This window comes from Xiphophorus maculatus, chromosome 4, assembly GCF_002775205.1.
Source record: "Xiphophorus maculatus strain JP 163 A chromosome 4, X_maculatus-5.0-male, whole genome shotgun sequence".
Taxonomy (NCBI): Eukaryota; Metazoa; Chordata; class Actinopteri; order Cyprinodontiformes; family Poeciliidae; genus Xiphophorus; species Xiphophorus maculatus.
In genome coordinates, this window is record NC_036446.1 from 30,390,903 (window position 1) to 30,407,059 (window position 16,157).

Sequence of the window (16,157 nt, forward strand, 5' to 3'; positions counted from 1 at the left end):
TTAACTGTCTGCACTAATCAAACTCTAGTTTGCTTGTATAGAAAATCTGATTCGTTTGGGGATATGTGAATCGAACTCTGATGTGGACTAAAAACGCAAACTCTGGTTTGCCTAAAAACCTCGGTCTTGGTCCAGTTGAAGTGAACTCTAGTGCAGTTCAAATGCCTGTATGAATGCCAACCGCGCCAGAGACCGCTCCAAAAGCAGAAAGCAGAGTACAGCGCACGGCATTATGGGTAAACACAACCAAAACAAACATGGAAGTCTAGCGCTGGCCGGAGAAATGGCTTCTGGTCTTTTGCTAAAGATAACAGAGAAATCCTACAATCGTTAAAACTTGACAGAACTCCATTCTTGTTCATATTTCGCGAATAAGGAAGTTGCTCTCAGTGTCTTTTTCAGAGGTTTTTATGTTTTTTCCTTCAATGGTTCTTGGTGCAGCGCCGCCACAGGCAAAGCTGGGAACAGATTTCTCAAATGCTTTGGTTTGTTTGACACAAAATGTGAACTATGCCAGCTGAATATGTAACAAATATTGGTTCCTAATTGAACCAAGTCTACCGGATTATTGGGTGTGAGAACATTCTAAATTGTCTTTATGAATTAGTGTGTACTGTAAAGGATGTACTATACCTTACCTCTTGCCCAACGACCGCTGGTGTTAGAGCACCTACAGGGATAAAGATTGCACACAATGGATGGATAATAATGGGCACTGATTAGATTTTATTCAGGTCTGGATCTGTCACAGTCTATTATTTGGAGGCGGTTTAGGACGGTGCAACAACTGTAGGAGTGACAATCGCCCTCAATTGCTGTCCTTTGATGGCACCCTTGTTACTGTGGTGGTATTTATTATTCCTGTGTTTTTTAGGCACTAACTCAGCCGTCGCATAATGATCCTGTTCTTTTTCGAAATATCTCGGGTTGCTTTTCACGGTATGTCTATCTGTACTGTGACACACCATCAGCTCAACTCTGCTGCATTTGTTTGAGTCCCAGTGGAAAGTACCAGCCTGTGCACTTTCGAATTCTTCCTGCTGCTTCCTTCGTCGCCATTAATAAACACAATAGACCCCGTGCCGTCAGAAACCATACGCGTCTCTGCATCGCATTGCTTCCACTTGCTGCAGAGACTACTTTGGGAGACGTGGGAGCTGTTTCAGTCTCTCTCCATAGATTATTCTACCTGTCATTTATGTTGCTGAAAAAAATGTACAGCTTATGCATGTAGTTTTAATATATATATATTTTTTAATGATGCAATATTTTCTTTTTCTGTAATATTTGTCAGGGAAAAACGTTGAAATGACTTGAATAAGTTAATATGGAAAAAGATAATGACTGTAGAGTAATTGAGGTGAAGATATGGGGCAATGGGACTGCACAGAAATAAACAAAAACAATTAAAATGTATTTTGTCCATCATTAGCCAAAATCATAGAAGCTGTTCCAGATAATATATTAGGCACTGAGCGCAAACAGACCAAGTAACAACTGGCGGAGTCCTCACAGGAAGTGGTGAGGAAAAACCAAAAACGGCCTACGCTGTGCTTGATACCCATCTTTAGTGTTCCCAACATAATGTTTTCACTCTTCTGCAATTTTGCCTTTTTGTTCAGTTTTAACATAGATCAAAACCTGCAACAGAAAAACTAAATGTGTTGTGATTTTTGTCACAGCTTTCAGCTTTAACAAAGCTCTCTCAGTACCAGTGATGGCCCGGTTCCTGTTGCAGTGAAAAGCGAGGCTCAAGCTACGAGGACGTCTGAATGCTGGTTTAATCTTTCTCAGTCTGATCCCTTTCAGGCTTCCCTGCGGCCTGAAAATACAGGCAGCAGGACTGCAATCATCCACCGCTGCTGACTTCTCTGATCTTCAAGTGGTTTTTATGTTGCTCATCAGTGCCTTCTCCTTTCACTGATTCCACCGGCCCTTTCATGGGTTTCTTTGGTTTTTCAGGGTTTCAGACTACGCTAAAGATGCCCCAGCTGCGATGTAAAACAGAATTGCTCTAATTGCGGTCACGTTTTAAAGGTTTTGATTGTTCCTTTTAAAAGTATTCCAACCCTTTGAACATTTTCACATTTAGTCAGGTTACAACCTAATATTTCTATGGATTTTATTGGGATTGTATGTGATGAAGAAACACAAATAAACACACAATAGCTCCGAACAGCTTGCTAATTAAATAGCAAGCTGTTTTTATTATAAACTAACTATTTAGTATGCTAGACTGGAGCTAAGTGCTTAGTTAGCATACTAATTTATTAGCTCCAGCATATATTTTTAGTTAGTATACTAGGCATTTAGCCCTAAATATTTATTTTGTATACTGAATAGTTAGTATACAAATATTTAAAATAAATTATTTGGCTTGTAATATTTAGTTAGCTTGCAAAATTAAATATTTAGTTTGTAAGCTAAATATTTAGCTTGCTAATTAAGTATTTAGGTTTAATTTGTGACATTTTTTATGCATGAATAAATTACATGGTAAAAATATGACGATAGAATGAACTCCTTTGTTTTTCTCTGACAGGCTAAATAACCCAAGTTTTGACTGTGTGACTTTAGAAATGCCACCTCATAAATTGGCTGCCCGGATTTGTTCTTTGCTCTGAAGCGTCACAAAATGCCTCCTAAAACTTTGACAGCTCCCAATGTAACTTGTCATTTAACTCTCTTGTTGGAAAAGCTAAGCTAAAAGCGTTTGAAAATTCAAATTAAGTACCGCTGGATCTTGAAATCAGCAGTAGTTGAACTGTTAAATGTTATTCATCAGTCTACGAAAGGTAGAGGAGCAATTTGTAGCCTGGGCATGAATTACAATCCCAACCCCAAACCCCCCTTAACTGTTGCTTGTGCCGACTGGTCAGAGTGGCTTTGCTGGCCTCATTTGCTGGTTAATTGCATTTTATAGTTGAGCTAAAGACCTGTCATCTGTTTCTCTGCTTTCATTTATCTTACAAATAACCCAGAGAGGGTGGGTTAAAGTACCTGTGCAGCCTCAATAAACTCCTTTTTGCTGAATTTCCCCACAAAAGCTTTTTCACACTTTATTTCATTTCCTTGATAAGACCGAATTTAATTCTGGGAATTCATGCAGCTGAAAGTATAGAGGGGGGGGGAGAAGAACAACACGAACGAAGATGCCTTCAGGTTTTTGAATTCCAGCTGTCAGGAAAAAAACTGACAGCTCCAGAGTCTTCACAGCAGCACACATACATAATATTCATTACTGTTTTTTTTTTCTCCAAACTGCAAATTCATCTCTTCCCGTCCCGTGTAAAAACATTCAAAAAAAGCAAAACATCCTGACTGCTTCGGCACCAAACGCTGCCGCATCCGTCTTTTCTTCAAGGTAGCACGTATTCCCACTGTGAACGGTGTCCCCATTCCTTGTAATTATGCAAATGACACGTTAATGAGGTGTAATTGTGAATTCATAAAACAGCAGGGATAAACTGTATGAAGATGCAACGTCTTAATAGAGGTGGTGGGAAGCTTCATCACTGATGGGCTGAATCTGCTAATTGTTTACCTACTACTGCTATTTAAAGTAGCACATGTTCATTTAAGGACATCATGTTTGTATGGAGTGTTTGTTGCCAACTGTTCCTCAAATTGTACATTTTATCAGACAAAGGCACAGAAATATGAAATATTTTCCTCCCATACCTCAAATGAGAGTGTATTTAGCTGTGTGTGTGTGAGCGAGTTCTGCAGTATTTAAATACTTTTTAAGTCTTCTTAATTAAACTATCGGAGAATTTTTGTAATTTCAGTCATTTTCCGTTCATTAAAATATCCATTTTTCAGTTCTTTTAGGTTGGTTGTGTGATGTATTTAGCAGCCACTGATTAGAGCTCTCTTGGCCCGGAGAAGCAATAAGAAACTCGGACAGGAAGCAAATGAACTGAGGCCACGGCGCTGAAATGTGTCAGTGTTGCGTCAGATGCCCGATTTGCAGTTTCCGAAATGGAAATTGCTGCGCTGCTCTGCATGATTGGATGCATAGAAGTTGCAGACAACTAACCAGGTTCAAGAGGCAACAGCTGATGGGGAGCTGAGAGGAGAACCTCCTGGTTTGACAGGAGGAGACCTCTGGCAGAACCTGGCTCTGTGTGAACGGCCATCTGTCGCGACCGAGCGGAGCTTTGTTCCCTTATTTTTTTAAGTAAGGTAATTCTCTGAATTTCGTACATTTTGGGGTCTCGGGTTACTTAAAAATATACCACAAAAAAAGGTGTTTTTGAACACTGCATCTATTGAAGGACTCTTTGAACCTCCAAGAAAATATGTTTCCCCACTTTATGCATGGAATCCCAAACAGTATTATGAATTTCTTTGTTAGGTTGCTTTAAATTCAACCCTGTAACAGGACAATTTGATTCCTCTGTGACTACAGCTCCATAACATAATTAAACTAATTCTTCCAGTTCCTCTGAGATCACCTGTCCCTTGATAAAAATAGCTAATTGTAAATAGATTTTATTTCATTCTGAGTCATGATAACTTATAATTCTACTGATAAAAAGAATATGGCAACTTGATGTAAAAGCGCTTTTCATAAATCATGAAAATACACTTTAAAATAAACATTAAATCAGGCTTTTATTATGTTTTTGGCTCATTCTTTAAACTTTGCATACAGTTCAACAAATATTAGTCTAATATTTGCTGTTATTATAAAAAAAAATAACGTATCAAGTAACGCGGTTGGATCCAGTGTAACAGTTGACCAGACTGTAACAGGGTTGAACACACTGACAGGCTTAACAACAGTCCAACAACCATTGTTTTTGTAACGGCGTTGAAGATTTTCACTAAAAGTTGGTATAAGTCCACATCAGCAAGGGTATGGAGCAACATATTATATAATAAAAACAAGAAATTAATATGTGTTTCAAAGACAATTCTTTACTTTTTCCCAAACAACAATAAATATCATTTACATGCGTAACAGTGTTGAAAGGTTGAGCTTGACAATGACAATCTTTGGATAAAAATAATCAAATATAGGTAAGAAACTATACCAACAATAAACTCTCTTTACAGTGTGAGCGGGAAAAGACTTAAGTGATGTCATTTCCAGGGTGTTAAGGAAATTGGACTGAACCATTATTTATAAAAAATGATTGATTGGTATGTTGTTACGGGGTTGAACAAAACTGGAGGGACATGATTAAAAAGTGCTATTTTATAAATAATTCATGTATTTTTCTCATATTTCTTTGATTTAGGTTAAAGTATACCTAAAAATGTTTATATTAGTAGAAATAACTTGCAGTTACTGGCTATTTTTATTTGTTTTATATTCAGTGAAAAATGAACATTGGTCAGTGGGGACCTGCTCATTTGGCTGACCGCTACACTTCAACAGACCAAAAGAGTTTTCAAAACATAATTTTTAAAATATATTTGCATGTTATATTACCAAAACACATGGATGTTTCCATTTATTGATTTTCTAAAAAATGTGGTTTGCATTATATGAAAATCTTTGAGATAAACCTGTGAGACACAAAATGTACAGAATTCAGAGAATGAATTATTGTTGGCCATCGTTCCCTGAGGAATAATGTCATATCGCTATGCAGTTGTTTGAATAATAAGTGTGTCTCTATCTGACTCATAAGCTTATTAGATGAATCAGCTGGTCAGACATTCACTGGGATAATCTCATTAAAAAAAATAAAAATGCGACCTGAATAGCACAGGAACATACGGTACAACTGGAAAGAATTCTCAGCGTTTCCCTTATTCCACTTTTTGTTATGTTGCAGCTTTATTCCAAATTGCATGAATTTGTAACCTGTTATGACGATATGGAAAAAAAGTGCTTTGCAAATTGACTAAAAATGGAAAACCAACTGGAAAATAAAAAAAGCATTTGGAAAAAAGCTGCAACATGACATAATGTGAGAAGAATCAAAACTGACCCCAAAATTCAAAAGTTGATTTTATTTTTGTTTAAGGCCAGAGTGGACTGAAGCAATCAGGCAAGACTCAAATAATGTAACTTCATATTCAAACATTGACGTAGTTCTATGAAACTAAACAACACCAGACTAACTTACTGGTGCAGCCTCTTGGATCTGTAGATTATCGTCTTCTAACATGTCGTTATTTTGCAACTGCTGACCTGTTGATCCTTTGACATCTTTTTAGGAGATCTACTCGAAAATGACGCTCCGAAGATGAATTCCACACATCTGACCTGACATCATTGATGTTGATCATTCATCAATTTGGATGATTGAAACATCTAACTGTGAGAGCCAATAGAATAAGAGGGAGTTTACAAAAAGCAGCAACATCATTGACCAATCACAGCAAGGGAAATTTTTGCCATAAATTGAAAGTCCCTGCAGTCTACAAGGTTTCCAGGAGGCAGAAAAAGCTGACAGCAGTCAGCAAGCACAATGTTTTACAGTAGCTAAGTGGAACTATTTACTTCAACATGAATTGTGACCATGAAACAGCAAAGGTAGGAGTGAATTTCTGATTTTGATACGTGAAATGAGCCTTGTTTATATTGTCTTCTTTGGTTGCTGGTTCAGTGAGTTTTGCACATCGTGGTGAATCTGGTGTCTATGGAATGAGAGCGGGTGTGGGTAGGACCTTGTTGCGCTGCTGTTGCTGTGTATGTTTTTCTTTTTTTCATTTAGGTGCTTTCAGTGTGGAAACTGAATGTTGTTGAGGTAGAAAATATTGTTCCATAATTTCAGCAAGTGTTGTTCTGTTAAATGGAAATATATTGGTTAACGTATAGCATGTGTTTGGATCGATGTAGTCGGCAGAAGTGTCGATTTCCCCGGGATTAAAACTGCGTACATCCAATTAGCTTGTTAGCACTGTGGTATCTCATTTCATTGGCAAGCTGAAAGTTATTTTCCATTTTTACACAACAGGAAATGAAACTATTACCAATGTTAACTTCACAAAATCAACCAATACCAACTGTACTTTAGAAAAATACCATTACCTTGATAACAGTGCTTGGTTAGTTTTCAGGCCATGACTTTACAAACATCTCTGACTTGGAAACAGGAGAAATCTGTTGGAGACCAAGAGTGTGTCCAAAGTTGTAGAAAATTGTACCCACTCATCATGAACATGCAGCTAGTTGGAAAGCACTGTTTTCCCTTTATCTCCTTCATGTTTGCACATTGCTTAACCTTATGGAGATATTTACGTCAAACACAGTTTTGCTTTGAGAGGTAGGAGAAATTTGACACAAATGTTTCATCCAAACTTTGAAAGTGGAGCACAGTAGTGCTGGATTCAAGTATCACTACTCTCTTGTTTAATGTACCAAAACTGCTAGCTCAAGTGCAACAGGAAAGAAGAAGAAGAAAAAAGTTGTTCTCTTGGCTTAGAACCATCAGTACTGAATAAAAGCAAAAGACAGAAAACAGACCAGACTGATGGAGACGCTTGTTAGTATTCAAACTCGGCTCTATTGTGGCAATGAATTTGCTGAAAATCACTAACCGTGTTACTTTTTTTGATACTAGTTAGTATGCGTGTGATAGTGGCAAGGGAGCTGGCGAGTGGCATGAAGGGTGTGCTTTTGCATTCGTGACACATATAGATGTCTAGAATCAACTGCACATGTCAGGCCTTTAATTACTTTCAACAGTAAATCGATGGGGGCTGATTAATAAGACAGGGGCCGGTGCGAAGGTTGGGGCAGGTTACTGAAACAAGAGAGCTTGCTTAAGGGGAAAAACTAATTGTATGAATTATTGAGCAAGCTGTCCATTCTGAGCAATGATGCAATTGGGTTTTTTTGAGAAATAAATAAATAAATAAATAAATAATTGAGCAAAATGTGGCCATTGGTCCTGAAATTTTCTTTAATGTGATTTACTATAGGCTAACTTTGGCGGATTAATGAATACTTCCGGATAACTCTATAAGCTGTTTAATTCCTTAATGAGGGGCCAGCAAGTAACTGATTGATATTGAGGTCTCTCTTATTTAATTTGGTAAATGGTTTTGGTACTTTTTGGTCGTCTTTGAAAGTGTGTAGTGAGTGAGGGCATAGGAGAGTCTGATTCAAGAGAATGATCAATGCAATACTTGACAAGACGGGAGATTTTGTCAGATGAAGCCAAGACTTAACAGTGAGCGGCAAGCTAGTATTTCACGTCACATCAGAAAGTGTTTCTTCTGATAGCACTGTAAATGACAAGGCCACTGATGCTTTATATCATGTGATGTTACACATAGCGAAACGGGTAAACCACACAAGATCAGTGAAACATATGAATGCAAGTATAACAACAGCAAAGAGTTAATAGAAATAAGTTCGACACTGTTTTGGGGGTGTATGGAGGGAAGACACTGTCTATTTGCTCTCTGAGTTGTAGCTAGCTCTCCAACCCTTTGAAACCCCTGTTTTAAAAGATTCAAAGGACTTCTAGCACCTTCTTCAACATACAACCAGAGCTACATTGTAATGGTTCAGATCAAAACCCATTTTCGTGTTGGAAAGCCCAACACAAACCTTCCTACTAATTCAAATTCAGAATGTTTTGCAAGACTTGAAAAGCAATGTTTACAGATTCTCTCTGTGCAATTTTTGAGTTTCAATTATTCTGTAAAGAACAACTGGCTAAAGTGGTAAAGATCAAAGACTTTCAGGTATAGTTGCAGTGAAAGCTTCTACAATATATTACCTCAGTGTGTTTGTGTACAAATGCAATCCACACTATTTTCTTTCACTTTACAGTCATGTAATATTTGGTGTTGATCTGTCACGTAAAATATCAATGAAGCAAGCTCAGTTTTGTGATTGTGAAGCAACACTGTATGATAACCCCAACGGGTGTGAATACTTTTGCGGCGCACTGCATAGGTTTCATCTTACTTAACACCTTTGGATTTATAGACAGATAGAAACATACTAACCTGTCTTTGAAAATCAATGGAACGCAGTCTTCTATTTATGACACATGATTAGAAGTTGACAGAAAACACTTGCTGGCAACACTCGATGACTCTGTGTGTGATGAGAGGGTGGGTGCCAATTTATTTACTGCAATCTTTTTCCCCACTTACTACAGTGGCTGACTGCGAGAGCCAATCCCAAGAAAATGTGTAAAACACACAACTTGATTGCCAGTAATGTGCTTCCGCTGGTATTCTGATGGAAACCCGCAGCATGCGTGGAGGAATAGAACAGCCGTGCAGCTCCGTCTCTATACTTGTGCAGATGTTGGATGAAGCACCTGTCAGAGAGGGCGGCAGGGGTCACAGCGACTATTTGCTGTTGTTAATACCCTAAATCCACTTGACTTCTGGCTTCCTTGATTATGCATTTTGATTGAAATTCCAGTGAGCAAAAAAAGTAAGTGTTAAATGGCAATTTATCCAGTTCTGCACTGGTTCAACATTGTCTGCTGTGATTATAGTGTTAGCATGAGTAGATCAGACACTAAAGCTGGAATTAGATCCTAGGCTTGTATGACTCAGCCAGTCAAGTAGTTCTCTTCTGTTTCAACTTCTGTTTGTGACAGATGGTGCTGAATAATATTCAGAAATTTTTACAGAGCATGTCTCATGACTACCGCATTTGCAGATATTTGTGTGCAATTTGCACATAATTACGGTGCTCCGTACTGTGAGATTATTGTCTGAATAATAATGTCAGACAACCATCAAGGTTATTTCAAGTGTGACTATGTTGTATGTTGAGCATTTTTATATATCTTACACTTTGAGTTGCAAGAGGGAAGATTGTGACTGTTTTGTGTTCATATGAGCCAATGATTCATCTTGGAGTTTATGATGGGCCTTACTACAAATCCCCATCTGGGAATTGACATGATGCCACCAACCAATCAAATTCATCCAGTGGGTTTGTCAGTAAGTGACCAATCGGTGGTTGCAATTTGTCCCAAAGTGAAATGCCCTTTACTTGGAGTAATGCAACCTTATTTTCTTTAGACAACATTGTTGGGGTTTATCATTGTGAACGTTTTAAAGTCATGGGGATTTGGTGGAAAAGATTTGGAAAAAGTGGTTAAACATCGTCAGTGGGGAGATTGCTCACTATTGTCAGTTGCCCATCATTACACTATTTTCAAAACCCAAACAGAATCTGAGTAGTGTAAAAGGTTGATCAAAGCAGGCAGTGGGGCTCATCAACAGATGAATCCAACAGTGATCGATTGTACCACATGTCTCGTCTGTATGAAGATACCTGGTAGTAAATCTTCCACTTTGACATAAGTAGATTGTAGGATTAATGGTTAAAGACTAATGCGTAAAGCTAGTTGTGCTTGATTTTGTTTTGTTTGTAGATATATGTTGTACAGTAAATCCTGTTTCATCAATGTAGCTTAGCCTTTGTTTATGTTCCTCTGGTTGTGAAGGACTTGGACATTAATGTTGATTTCTCTGTGGTTTCCCACAAATAACTTTACGGACCTAACAATTTCCCAACGTGACTCATTGGGAAATTGTCTTGCCTTAATTTTGACTGACAAGGCAAAATGCCTCACGAAATGTCTCAAGAAATGCTTTGAGGGTCATTACCTCAGCCGTGTTTGTCAGAGGTTAGCTCTACCTGAGTTACACCTCCATGTAGGGGAAGTGATCTTGTTCTATTGTTCCTGAGAGACTTAAAAAAGCATTGTCCCTTTTTAGACAATACTTCGGGATGGGATTAAGGCACCTTTTAGGTGACTCCATGTGTTTTGTGAAAGACCTGGTGTGATGAGAAAGACATATGTCTGCCTCAGTTGCTGGTCTGACTCATATCGGGCCAAGCGGGCTGAGAAGGTGATGTAGTGATGATGTATGGATTGCGTGACCAGCCATCTGCAGAATATAAAGCCTTAAACAAGACCCAAAAATTATTTCCAATAAGAGGAATAAGACCTACACACATGTGGTCATGGTGCTCATGTTGCACATCCCATACTGCCGACTTTAGCTAAATTTAACAGATGTGTGGGTTATTGCCGTCTGAACTTGTGATGTATGAATGGCCAGAGGCAGCTCAGAGGTGGCTCATCTTTGTGGCTATATGACGAAAATGTTTTGTGACAGAGGTTAATTATAGTGTTTCTTTTCTGGGGTGTAGTTCAGAGGAACAGCTTCCCCAATTGGAATCAAATATAAATCATTTTGAGAACACTGTACATTCTTGACTTCTTTGATGTAATTTGGATTGTTTACACTGTTTTTTTAAATTTACCTGTTTTTGTATTTTAAGTCTCTCCTCTTCAATTCCACTTCAGTTGCAACTGGCGTTGGTTTTTGCCCTTTGTCTCGGTTTGAGTTCATGTTTGGACCTGTTGGATGTTCCAGAGACATTTTTAAAATTCCCAGTCGATTGACTCCTTTTTTGTTTGTTCCAAATTTAATTATGGTCTTTTTGTTCTAAATTTGCTTGTACTCTGTGTATGCCTACATTTGGATTCATCTCTGTACTCCAGCGTTTTACTGGAGGAAATGCACAGAAATGCATAAAATTTTCTACAAAAGGAGCTAAAGAGAAAATAAACAAGAGAAGTTGTTAGGGACAGCTCGAATTTGCTAAATCTATCTTTGACATTTAACAGCTATGAAACAAAACAGTGAGATTGTGGCTGTTGCAGCTTGTGTGTGAACCAATTAACTTAATTGAACAGGCAAGACAAAAGACACCATAATTCAGTAATAACTGCTTCACTGATGAAGAAATTGCTGAGAATTTACAACAATGCTGAGCAGCAACTTTATTGTAAAGGAAGATGAAGTAATTAATTTATTGAGCATCTTCTTTTAAAGCATCTTTGTCATTTGCGAGCTATGGCAATTATTTCTAAAGAGTTTTCAAGATTACAATTTTTGATACAGGAGTCAGTAGTTGTATAGGGATGGAGATCCTGTTGGTTATTTTTTCAAGTCAGCCTTATGATGTTTGTCCAACACCTTCAGATGGATTTACACATGAGTCTAAAAGGACATCAGTGCCAGAGGAAATTCCTCCCAGGCTTTTCCTGATATTTCACATTGACTCGACTGGGACATGGGGCTGAAAAGACGACCTGAAAACATTGCCCCTCTGGCCAAGGCTGATTCCAGCGCCGAGGCGTAAAGGCTGCAGCTGGAATGGAGGCGGACAGACAATCTGGACACTTTGTCAAAGTCCAGAATGGCTTGTGGGCCGAACCCAGACAAAGGCTGTCACGTTCTCTGAGGGGAGGCGGACAGCCTAGATGGACTGCCTGGCAGCTGTCAGCCTGAATGAAAAGCACCCATGTCTGCCTAAGTAATGGCAAACATCTCAAATGATTCATTCTTTGTCAAGTAATTGAATTTGGATAACTTTCTTTTTTTTAATTAATTTATTTTTTTCTGTAGTAACAGTAAGGACACCACGCCATCACTGCCTGTTAATGAAAAGTCAATTATACTCAATCTTTGACATTATTAAAGGGGTTTTTGAACTGAAAGTAAAAGGCCATCAGCAGTAGATGTCTGAGCTACAATAGATAACTCTCCGTTTAATATAAAGACAGATTATTTAGTATCCGAGGCTGAAGTTAAAAGCTAGTCTGATGGGGGCAAAGACCGAAGCAAACCTCTATCGTCTTACAACAGCAACAAAATTTAACATGTTATATCAGTATTTACTAACTTTGCTTATAGAGTTATTGGACAGTAGCACAGTTGCATTTCGTAACAGTTTGCCTTTTTTTGCACTAGCATTGGTCCTGGGTTTGAATCCTGGCCTGGGGTCTTTCTGGGGTTTGATGTTCCAACCTGTGCATGCATAAGTTTTCTCTAAAAACATGAATGTGAGGCTGATTGGTCTCTACAAATTGTTCTTAGGTGTGTGTGTGTGTGTGTGTACATGTCTAGCTATCCCATTTATTACTACCTTTTCTGGACTATTTCCTGGATGTCTGATGGCCCTTTTGGGGACCAAATTCTGGTCCTAATAGAGTGGAGCTCCTTGTTTGGGGTTGGGTTAGGAATATACTGGTAATGGCTAGGATTAGAGACATGAATGCAGTTACTAAAATTAATGGAAGTCAATGCAAAATCATAATATGGGTAGAAATGCAAACTTGGGACTGTACTTGTATACCACTTTAAGGAGACCGCTTTCACAAGTTTCACTAATGATGGGAGGTCATTTCTGCATCACCAGAACCATAAAGTATTTCTTAGCCACCTAATAGAAAAATAAATCAATCCCCTTGATAAAATGTTACTGTCTTGAAGCAACATAATGTTTTTTGTGTGAGTCACTTTACTTCTTCTGTCAGGTGATTTTTGTGAGTAGAAACGATTTACCCTCCACCCCACCCTACCATCACCTCAGTTCCTGTGCAGCTAATCATTGGTTTCTGTGTAATTAACAACAATGCGAATGTGACTGCGGTTTAAAGGTTCCTAGAAGACAGTCAGAACAAACTGCTGTGTTGTTTTTCAGATTGCAAGCTCAGCTCCAGCAGCTCCAGCTCCAAACGTAAACATTACAATGCTTTCTACACAAGATGGAGCCTAAAACTGTTTATGATTATCGCCTTTGTCTTTTTTTTTTCTTTCTCAAATTTAGTTTCAATACACGCTGAGGGGGAAGCTGTGAAATGCTGGAGTGGAGTTGAGAAGGCATGCTGTGTTCTGCAACGCAGAAAAATAATAAGAAAAAACAAAGATTACAAACAAACCTGAAAGACTCCACAATGAGGCTTATAAATGCAGAGCAGCGGCTGTTCCACTCTACCTCAGAGTAACTCAGCCCCCCTCATATGTTAACAATGAATGTTTGCATTTCAGAGTGAATCACCTGAAAGCAAAACCAGTCAGTGTTTTCTGCAATGTTTAGAGGTTGACAATAATAATCAACATCTAGCTGGGGTGTATACTGGACCATCACAATACAGAGACACAAGAGAAAAACAATCAACGACAAACACATTCACTCCTAATTCGGCTGGTTTTATATCCTGTATAATGACTACTGGAAAAGACAAGTTTTTGTTTTGTTGACTTACCATCCAGAAATCATTTGCTGCATTCTTGTTGGTTGTGCAGGAGGATCCACTTCTGCTTTTCAAAAATGTTCGGTTGTATAATTGCACATCTGTTTGGAGCCATTTTCACGTGTGAGTGTAAACGTTGAAATGGGGGGCGTGGTCAGAAGCATCTTATTCGGATTTAAAGTGACAAGACGCCCTAAAACAGCTTATTTTGAAAGAACCTCAGAATATGCAGGACTGAGCTCCTTAAATTATTTTGCATCATGTGATGTAATGTTTAGTTATATCAAACATGTTTTGTATATTTCATAGACCTATTCCAACCTGTTCAGGGAATCATAATAGGTCACCTTTAACATTGGCTGTCTTGTCTGCGTATTTTCAAGTGTCGACTCACTTGACTGCAGTGGATCAAACTACTCATAATATATCCTCCAATCGCATTTCAGTTTTTTCAATGGCGCCCCCTGCTGTCAAGCAGGAGAATACGCCTTAATCCATCTAAGTTATCACATAACTTTTAGCATAAACCTGCCTCAGTCTGTTTTGTTTAGACGACAATCCGACTTTCCCATCGTCGATACAAGATTTTGATTGGTGAACATTGGATGACATTACAGATACTTAAACTAGCCCATCAGTGAATCTGTGCCATAGTTACAGCTAAAGGCGGTTCAGCGAACTATAAGAGTGGTACTCTTTTGGGCAGGGTATTAGGTTATATGTATGCAGAGAACACTGGTGCCTGAAATAAGTGTTATATTTGCCTGAATCAGATGCACAAAAACCAGAATGCACAAATGCAAAGAACGCTCAGCTTTATTTTCCACTTATCACTACAATAAGCTCCCTTTCTGATACACTGAATGGATTCTGCTGTCTGAATTCAAACAGCCTGTGACCTGCAGAATTATCCACTATGAACCTAATTTGAATACCAGGCTGATGAGAGCCAAGTGTCTAATCAATTGACAATATAATTTTTAATAGGGTGATTCAAAACAGGGGGAGGGGGGGCTCTGTGTCTTTTTTCATCTGTGCTAATATTTCATTCCTACTTTCAGCCGTTGTGTATGTTTTGGTATTTATTCAACTAATAGTAATTTTAGTAATGATAGAATGGAAAAGCTAATACTAGACAAGCTGCTTGTGAAATACTGAGCATTTAAGGGATGATGCTTCAACACATGAGTTCTGAACTGGATTAACTAGCATCTATTTGAGTGGTTTTTGGAGAATAACTTGCCCAGATGGGCACTATATGTTCTTGAATTCTCCAGTGGATGCCATTTTGCACAGACTTCTTAATTGAATCACGAACGCTGGTTGTAAGTGTGCTCTTGAAGTAGTTTTAATATGATGGTCCCTCCTGTGAAGGTTTATCACTGTTCCGTGTTTTCTCCATTTGTTTTTTGCTGGAATGTGAAACTCTTAGAAATAGCCTCAATTCTTTCCAGGCTAATTAATATCAATGAATGTGTTTCTCATCTTTTTTTTTTATTTCTTTAGATGGGGACATATGTTGTTTTTGAGATCTTTTAGGGTGTGTTCACACCAGACATGGGGAGGTGGGAATGCTTTTTGGCTAAACACAACCAAAGCAAACGCCCTTGTCTATAACTAGCGGGATAAATGACTTGTGGTCTTTTGCCAATGACAAAAGAGAAACCGCTGCAGTCTCATGACAGATGTGAACATCTACCAACAGTTGTGAACATCTAACAAAAGTAATTTTGGTCTCCAATCTAACTGACTCTATTGAGCTATCAGGTGTGAAAACGCCTCTTACGCTACTTTATGTTGTCAGGCTGATTATGTCTCACTTATTCCTTTATTCTCCAAGTCTGGCAGTAAATAGGCCTGGATGTGACTAAAAGGTAAAAATGATAGAAGTCTTTAAGAGGGCAAGTCATTTTTTCAGTGTTTTATACAGAACAATTAATTACTAAACCTACATCAATGTTTCCATCTGGTTTAAATCCATTTAAGTGTCTAATTTGTTCCAGTGATGCAATGAAGTTGCCTTCGTCTTGTCTTTTTTCAACGTCTTTGTCTTTACAATAAAACAGGATTAAGACAAGTAAAGTAACCACCAATACTTCCTCTGTCACTAGAAGGCTGTTCTCCTTTCTTTCCTTCTTTCTTTCTATCTTTCTTTCTCAG